Raw genomic sequence first — 9491 nt, 5'->3', positions numbered from 1 at the left:
GGGGGTTCACACCGAAGCAAAGGGGCACACAGGAGGATTCCAGCCGAAGCCTCCCACCAACTTTTTCAGAGTCTAGTCTGCTGGGGGCGCGCCGGCCGTCAGGGGTGCCAAACCAGGCCCCCCCCCCCGCGCCAAAGAGCCTGCTGCTCTGCGCGCCACAGCCGGACCGCAGCGCCTCGGCCCCCTCGATCGCTCTGCGGCCTGGCTCGCTCCGGCGGCAGCAGAATTGGGCTGGCGTTCCTCAGCAGGGCAGCCCAGAGGAGCCGCCTAAACATCGCTGCCCACAAAGTTTACCTTCCCTGCGACGGCGCTTCCCATCAGGAGAGGCGGCGGGTGGCGCGTTTCCCACTGGGGGGAGGGTCGGGGAGTCCTCCTCCTCGCGAGGGGCTCCTTGCCCCCTCCCCCGCCGCCTGCCCTGCGCTTTACGGGCAGGGAGCTGCGACTGCTGCTGCCGCCCACCGGCCTCGCCGAAAAGGGAGAGGGAGAGAAAGAGAGAGGGAGAGAAAGCGAGCAAGACAGTCGGGTTGCCTGCAAACTGAAGCCCAGAGGCTTAGCTAAGAGGCCTGAGGCTGTGATACCAAGTTACACGCGGAAGGACTCACGTAGCAATACCACAACAGCGAGGGATCTGTGGTGCCTTGACCCAGTAATTTGGGACCTCGTCGTTGCAGACTCGGGAGCAGCTGACAGTCTGTGCAGACAAGGCTGCCCTGGCCTGATTCCCTGTTGGCCTCCTTGGGAGCCCCCCCAGCTGGTCTCATCGGGCATAGGGGGGAGAGCCTCCCCTGGAGAGCCAGCGCGGCAGACCCCCGGTGAGACAACGACGATGACTAGCCCGCCGCCAGCAGCCCCAAGCTACCTGGCCGCCCTCCTCCGCTGACGTGCCACCCCTCCGCCCGGAGCGGGGGAAACCCGGTTCGCAGGAAAGCCGGGGGGGGGGGGGAGGAAGGAAAAGTGGAATGAAAAAGGAGGCGTGCGCAGGTCCCGTGGGGAAAGAAAGGAGCATGTTGAGAATGCCTTCTCAACGTTAATATAATATGTATTTATTTATTTATTTGTTTGTTAAATTTATACCCCGCCCTCCCCCGTAGGGCTCAGGGCGGCTTACATGGCAAAAACTTGCTCATAAAAACATCAATACTTTAGTACATTTAAAAACATACTATAATTTAAAACCCAATCAACTAGTAAAGTGCTCAAACTACACAGCGTCCATACCAAGATATCAGAGAGGACAAACCACACACCAAACATCCCCTGGTAGGCATAGTGTAAGAGATGCCAAACAGATGTTCCTCAGATGTTCCTCTTAGCCTCCTAGGGCCCTCGGCCCCCCACAATTGATGGTATATAGAGTTGCGTTCCGTTAGGCTGCCATCAACTGAAAGGGAAACAATAGTTTGCCCAAAGCCTGCAGAGAACAGCGGATTTACAGAGAACGAGGGGTAAAATGGCTACTGCCCAGCATAGGCACTTGAGTGAATAAATACTTAACGTTTATATAGTGCTTTTTCTAAATGCCCAACACACATGCAGGAAAGCCGGGGGGGGGAGGAAAGTGGAATTTAAAAGGAGGCACGCGCGGCTCCTGCGGGGAGAAAAAGGTGGGCTGGATGGGAAGAAAAAAGACCTGGGCAGAGGTTCCGGGGGTGGGGAACTAAAACCCATTGGGCCCAAGTGGCCAAGCCTGTGCCTTCAGCAGGGAGCTGAACTGGAAACCATCTGGGTCTCAACAAGGGGGTTGCGAAGCTTAAACTGGCCCGGGCCATGGGGGGGGGGGAATCCAGTCAAACGGAGTTCCATCGGCTGCAGCGGATTGGTGATTTCCGGTCTGATCCAGGAGGGCGCTTATGTTCTGGAGGCTGCCGTTTCAAAGCGCAGGAGCAGAGCCAGGAGAAGAAGTTGGCAACCTGTGGGGCAGAGAGGCGGGCTGAATGGTGGGAGAGCCCGGGGCAAGCATGCTTCCTACCTGCGGCTGCTTCGTGTGCATGTGTGCGCGCGCGGGAAACCAGGGAAGCCAGTCCACGTGCAGCCCTCTAGTCTCCAGCTCCGGCAGAACTAAGGGCTGCTGGGAGCTGAGGGTGGGCTTCCCTCCCTCCCTGTCCCTTCCCTCCCTACCTGTCCCAACCCAGGCGCTGAACATAGTGGCTGGAGGGAATCAGACAGTTGTCCCCGGGGGAGGCTGAACATCTTCCTGAAAAGTTGGGGAGGGGCTGAAGCTCCTCCGCCCCCCCCGTAGATTATGAGCCTGCCTGTACTCAGGATGTATAGAAATGTGAAAATATGCGTCTTTTCAATCTATAATCCCAAACCACGCTCCTCTAGGTAGGACATCTAAATATTTATTCAAAACCCGCATATCCAGAATAAGGCGCAAGCCCCCGCCTTTCTTTTTAATGGCAAAGAAATTAGAAAAGAACCCAGACTAGTTAGCTGTCTGGAAGACTTCAGAAACAGCTACTTTGTGCAGTAAAGTAGAGATTTCCCCATCCAAAAAGAATGATGTAGTGGAAGGTACCCCCATGGGAGTGTAGCATGAGGAACTGATACAAAATCCAAACGGTAACCATACTTTATTATATCCAACACCCAAGTATCTGTAGTAACTGCTAACCAGGCATCAACAAAAAAAGAAAACCTGTCAGTCAATATGACTGCTGAATCTAGTCATGGGGTCCCACGGTTCTTTGGGGTCGGATCCCTTGAGGCATGTGAGGCATTAATATCATTATTACCCTGTCTGCCTCTCTGTTGATATGCAGGGTACTGTGGCCTCAGTGACTGTTGTTGGGAGGATGATCCAAACCGATTATCAGAATAACAAAAGGGTCTGGAGTAATACCTGGGCTTATATGGGGTAGTAGTGCCCTGGGTAATGCCCAAGGATTTTGCAGTGATCTTGTACATAGTGTGCAAGGTGTCATCCGTCTGAGAGCTGAATAAATCCTTGCCTTCAAATGGGAGGTCCTCCACTAGAGATCTCGTATCAGTAGGCAGAGCAGAGGACCAAAGCCATGAGTGGCGTCTAAAACCAACACCAGTAGCCATTGCCTGGCTATGACAATCGGCCATATGCCATGCAGCATTAAGATGCTGTTTTGCCAATCTGGTGCCTTCAGTCATCAGGGCTGTGGCCAGAGGTTGCCGATGTCGAGCCGTCTTTCCCTTTTTGGGAGATGTGGATTCTTTCCGTGGCCACTTATCAGCCTTTTTGATCTTCTTGGCTGGCGGCTCATCCAAAGACCGCATCCCAGCGGTAGTACTCGTAGACTAGGTGTAGAGGGAGCAACTGGCCCGTAGTAAACTTGTGAAATTCATGGCAGGGTGTGGATCTGAACTTGGGACTCCTGATCCTAATCCAATACTCTATTACAAAACTGAGAAATGCCCACCCCAATTGTGGTAAAACATATTAACCATCAAACCACATTTTCCAAGCTGTCCAGCTTGACACAATGGTCTCCGTTTTGCTTTTCCTTCATGAGAAACATGTCTTGATTTTTGCCTTTCCTTACAGTGAATTTTCCCCATGGGAATTTTCTCAACATTGTATGCATCGGTTATGTCTTGGTGGTGTGAAAGGGGCACAAAAACAGACCAGAGAATCATTCTCAAGCATGAAAACAAATGACAGCATCGAGCACATCGCCCGGAATTTTAAAAATGAAGAGGGCTGAAGTGGCTCCCCTGTCTTAAGACTCCCCCCCAGTTATCAAATCCACATCTGGCATCATCCCCTCCCTCTTTTTACCGAGTAGGATAGGAGATTGACGCCCATGAAGAGGGAGTGCAGGGCGAATGAGATGCGCCTGGCAAGATCCGGACAGGTGGGAGCTTTGAAAGGCAGGTAGTAGTAAAACCTGTAGAGGATCCATGGTGCCACCAGCAGGGCCACGGAGTCGGAAGCCACAGCCTTCATGTGGTCCCTGGAGCAGCCATGACAACAGTAGGAATGGGGGAATGAATCCCCCAAACCTTGGTGGGAAACGGGGTCCGTGGCTTTCACCTCCAGGAAGGTCCGATGCTCGTGCTGTTCGGGCACGTCTCGTGGCTCAAGTTGGCCCTGCGGTACCATGGATTTCCTTGGGCTTCCCGATAGTGGCCGGACAGTACCTAGAAATGATGTCTCATCGGGCATCGTGATGGCTTCAGCCTGGACCCCATCGTGAGAAGCAGCACCGGTTCCTTCCACCCCTTCTGGTGGCCCAGGATTCTCCTGCAGCACAGAAATCTGAGGCTGACCCGTCAGGTCCACTGCCACCACTTCCGGAACTTCCACCGTGACCAGAGTGCAATCCGTCTCCTCTTGGGTGTCCTCGTCCTCTGTTGTATACTGGGTTTGTTGCAGGAAGACTCAGTGATTCAGCACACTGATCAGCTCATTTATTAGCACACATACACACAACAACAAAAACTAGCCTGTGAGGTCCTGTGTTTATTGGTTCCCCAACCCATTCCTAGTCCGCTCCCCTGGTGGGTATGAATTTCCCTCCAGGGACCCTATTGGTGTTCCTAGGATCCTTGGTCCCTTTGTTATTCAGGACCAAGCTTGGACTAAGGCGCTGGCTTCCTAGTGACTCTCTGCGGACACAACATCCTCGGTAGAGTGCAGCTCTTCCACCAAAGATTCAGGGCTGTCGGAGACGGGGGACGAGGAGATCCGGGTGTCCAGGGCGAGGAAGGAGGAGAGGGAGAGGCGGCTGGGGTCGATGCCGGTTAGCTGGCCAACAATGCCTGTGAAGGAGCTGTGGAGGCCATCGAGCTCTCTGAGCGGATGCTGGCAGGCGGGACTCTTTGCCGTCTTTGTGGCTGGGACCTGAGAGAGCTGAAGGAGCCAAGAAACCAGTGAGGGTGCCTGGAAACCCTAGCTGAAAAGTACTGGGTTCACCACATGGAGGACTCGGACCATGACATGCATTCAGACGCGTTTATTGTACTTCACAACAAGACAAACAAAACGCCCCTGCAAGGCCAACTATATACACTCACACCCGGCACACCTCTGTCCCCATTGGAGGGTTTGAATCTCCCGCCAAGGATACTATTGGTGGACTCCTGGTGGACTAGGATCCTAGGTCCCCTGGTGGCAGTCCATGTACTAGCCTTTAGAATAGTAAAAGGCCCAGTAGCACCTTTAAGACTAACAAACTATTGAGGAACACAGCTCTCTTCATCAGATGCATGGAGGCTATGAAGAAATTGGGCAGAGATATAAAGGTGGTAAGGGGAGGGGGGGAGAGGATGCAGAAGGTGCCAGGTAAATGCAAAGCAGTTGCAAAAGTCACGAAAAAGGCTGAATGCGCAATCCAGGCTGGGCGTGACCCCTTCCTCCCCCTCCCCATACCACTTCAGGGCTGATCCAGCAAACAGCTCTCAGCCATCACAGCTAAATGGAGCCTCCAAGTTCAGAGGCAGCCTACCTTTGAATATGAGCTGCGAGGGGTCAAAGAGCGCAAGGGGGCCCCTGCCTGCCCTGAGCCGCTCTGCCGGATACGTCCTGCTCCTGGGCTCCCCTTAGCTACTGTTGTAAGCAGGATGTTGAATTAAATAGACCCTTGGTCTAACCCAGCAAGGACCCCTCTCTCCCCCAAAGAAATCAATGCCAGCATAGCAAAATGGAACTTCCATATTCAGAGGCAGTTCACTGCCTCTGAGCCTTGCTTGTGGTCTCTTCCTGGCAGCATCAGGAAACGGGATGCTATCCAGCCAGATGGCACACTGAGGACTTTTTAGCTGGGGGGTGGGGTCTCATCAGAAAGAGATGGGGGTTCCCTGCTAGGGAAGACAATTCTCTTAACTTTTCTACAGAGCTCATGGGGTAGCATGTGGGGCATTTTCTTTTCTGTGGGTCTCCATGAAACTGTGGCACATCTTTCGGGGTTTGGGAGGGGATCTGTGGGTCTGGAAGGGAGACCCTATTCCATTTTTGAAAAATATTTTTAAAGCATTAAACAAAAAGATTGATAATAAGAAACAAAAGTAAGCAGATGCATGACTCCTTATAAAAACAAGAAATGTTGTTGTTGTTCATTCGCACAGTAGAGTCCGACTCTTCAGGATCCCATTAACCAGATCACACCAGGCCCTCCTGTCTTCTGCCGTCCTCTGAAGTTTGCTCAATTTCATGTTCGTTGCATCTATGACACTGTCTAACCATCTCATCCTTTGCTGTCCCCGTCTTCTTTGACCTTCAATCTTTCCCAGCATCAGGGTCTTCTCCAGTGAGTGCTCCCTTCTCATTGGGTGGCCAAAGTATTTGAGTTTCAGTTTCATTATCTGGCCTTCCAGGGAACAGTCAGGGTTGATTTCTTTTAGATGCTGAACCAATCAGTTGTTCCGTATCCGGTTCTAACTGTCGCTTCTTGGCCCTTATACAGGTTTCTCAAGAGACATGTGAGGTGGTCTGGTACTCCCATCTCTTTAAGGACCTGCCATAGTTTGTTGTGATCCACACAGTCAAAGGCTTTAGCATAGTCAATGAAGCAGAAGTAGATATTTTTCTGGTACTCTCTTGCTTTCTCCATAATCCAGCGAATGTTGGCAATATGATCTCTCGTTCCTCTACCTCTTCGAAACCCAGCTTGTACTTCTGGTAGTTCTCTATCCACGTACTGTTGAAGCCTAGCTTGTAGGATCTTGAGCATGACCTTGCTAGCGTGTGATATGAGTGCAATTGTGCGATAGTTTGAACATTCCTTGGCATTGCCCTTCTTTGGGATTGGAATGTATACTGATCTTTTCCAATCCTGTGGCCACTGTTGCGTTTTCCAAATTTGCTGGCAAATGGAGTGCAGCACTTTAACAGCATCATCTTCTAAGACTTTGAATAGCTCAGCTGGAATACCATCACCTCCACTAGCTTTGTTGTTAGCAATGCTTTCTAAGGCCCATTTAACTTCACATTCCAGGATGTCTGGCTCAAGGTCAGTGATTATACCGTCGTGTTTGTCAAGGACATTGAGGTCTTTCTTGTATAGTTCTTCTGTGTATTCTTGCCATCTTTTCCTAATCTCTTCTGCTTCTGTTAGGTCCCTACCGTTTTTGTCCTTTATCATGGCCAGCTTTGCATGGAACGCTCCCTTGATTTCTCCAATTTTCTTGAAGAGATCTCTAGTCCTTCCCATTCTATTGTTTTCTTCTATTACTTTGCACTGTTCATTCAGGAAGGCCTCCTTATCTCTCCTTGCTGTTCTCTGGAAATCTGCGTTCAGTTGGGTAAATCTTTCCTTTTCGCCTTTGCCTTTCGCTTTCCTTCTTTCCTCTGCTATTTGTAAAGCCTCATCAGAAAGCCATTTTGCTTTCTTGCATTTCTTTTTCTTTGGTATGGTGGTGATTGCTGCCTCCTGTACGATGTCACGAACCTCTGTCCATAGTTCTTCAGGCACTCTATCTATCAAATCCAGACCCTTGAATCTATTCTTCACCTCTACTGTATATTCATCAGGGATGCGATCTAGGTCAAACCTGAATGGCCTCGTGGTTTTCCCGATTTTCTTCAGTTTAAGTCTGAATTTTGCAATGAGTAGCTCATGATCTGAGCCACAGTCAGCTCCAGGTCTTGTTTTTACTGACTGGATAGAGCTTCTCCATCTTTGACTGCAAATTATATAGTCAATCTGATTTCGGTGTTGCCCATCTGGTGATGTCCATGTGTAGAGTCGCCTCTTAGGTTGTTGGAAAAGGGTGTTCGCTATGACCAGTGTGTTCTCTTGACAAAACTCTGTTAACCTTTGCCCTGCTTCATTTTGCTTTCCAAGGCCAAACTTGTCTGTTATTCCAGTTACCTTTTCACTTCCTACTTTAGCATTCCAGTCCCCTATGATGATGAGGACATCATTTTTTGGTGTTAGTTCTAGGAGGTGTTGTAGGTCTTCATAGAACCGGTCCACTTCAGCCTCTTCTGCATCAGTGGTTGGGGCATAGACTTGGATTACTGTGATGTTGAATGGTTTGCCTTGGAATCGGACAGAAATCATTCTGTCATTTTTGAGATTGTATCCCAGTACTGCCTTTTGCACTCTCTTGTTGACTATAAAGGCCACACCATTTTTTCTACGAGATTCCTGGCCACAGTAGTAGATATAATCATACATTTTTGTCTTAGCTCAGGAAGGGTGGCTCCAGAACAAACTAATTTATGCAGTAACCAAACCACTTGCTCACAACTTCAATGCCAGGAGCTCACAGAGTAGAATTTTTGCTCACAAGATTACACAGCTAAGAGGGAACATTGCTATGCAGTATTGTTCTTTGCAGCATCGGATTTTCCTTTCATCGTCAGACACATCTACAACTGAGCGTCCTTTTGGCTTTGGCCCAGCCGCTTCACTCTTTCTGTGGTTACTTGTACTTGCCCTCTGCTCTTCCCCAGTAGCATACTGGACACCTTCCGACCTGAGGGGCTCATCTTCCGGCGTCATATCTTTTAGCCTTTTGATACTGTCCATGGGGTTTTCTTGGCAAAGATACTGGAGTGGGTTGCCATTTCCTTCTCCAGTGGATCACGCTTGGTCTGAGTTCTCTGCTGTGGCCTGTCTGTCCTGGGTGGCCCTCCACGGCATAGCCCACAGCCTCATCAAACCACGCAAGCCCCCTCGCCACATCAAGGCAGTGATCCATGAGGGAGAAAACAAGAAATAGAGAGTATATTTACTGATAGTCCATCTTTCTCCCAGGAACTCAAAGCAGATTACATGAAGTGAGTCGGCACAATCAACGAAATGGGACATGCAATAAACAATGCATGCACCTACGCCAAAGGATAAATGTACAAAAAAACCTGACATCAAAATCACAAAGTTGAGAAACCTGTAGGATAACATTTCAGCCACCCAGGACACTCAACGAGGAACCTCAAAGTGGCTGTTTTATTGCAAAGGAATTTCAGAAACAGACTGGAATGGGAGACGGCTGAATTACAAGTTATTACAACACTCAGGACAATGGAACCCCTAGGGCTTAACAGAGATGTCGGGTTCTTATCTCACTACACATTCTAAATCACTCAATTCTTGCATCTGTTTGTTAACTCTTCTATTATTTGTATACTAATTTGCTGCTATTCACAGGTTTTACCAACTGCTTTAACCCAATCTTAACTATAGTTATTGCTCAGTAAACTACTGCATCTTGACTCCAATTAGCCTTTCCTGATAACTACCCCCCACACCTATATGTAATGGCTGCTGAAGTCTGTTTTGATGTATCTGAAGAAGTGTGCATGCACACAAAAGCTTATACCCAGAATTAAACTTTGTTGGTCTTAAAGGAGCCACTGGACTCAAACTTTGTTCTTAGGACTGTACAGTTTGCACAGAGTCCATCAGATATTCATATCCTTCCTGATCTTTTCAATTCATTAGTATCCTGGTCCCCTTGATGAGCAGTGAGTTTCAATTCATGAGTATCCTGGTCCCCTTGATGAGCCAAGAGTTTAAACAAAGTAAAAAAAACCAAACCAAAATATCCTTAATTTGCCCCAATCATCCTTC

Source organism: Gekko japonicus, unplaced genomic scaffold (assembly GCF_001447785.1).
Source record: "Gekko japonicus isolate JY-2015 unplaced genomic scaffold, Gekko_japonicus_V1.1 scaffold2198, whole genome shotgun sequence".
NCBI classification, from domain to species: Eukaryota; Metazoa; Chordata; class Lepidosauria; order Squamata; family Gekkonidae; genus Gekko; species Gekko japonicus.
Note: the sequence above shows the minus strand (reverse complement) of the source record.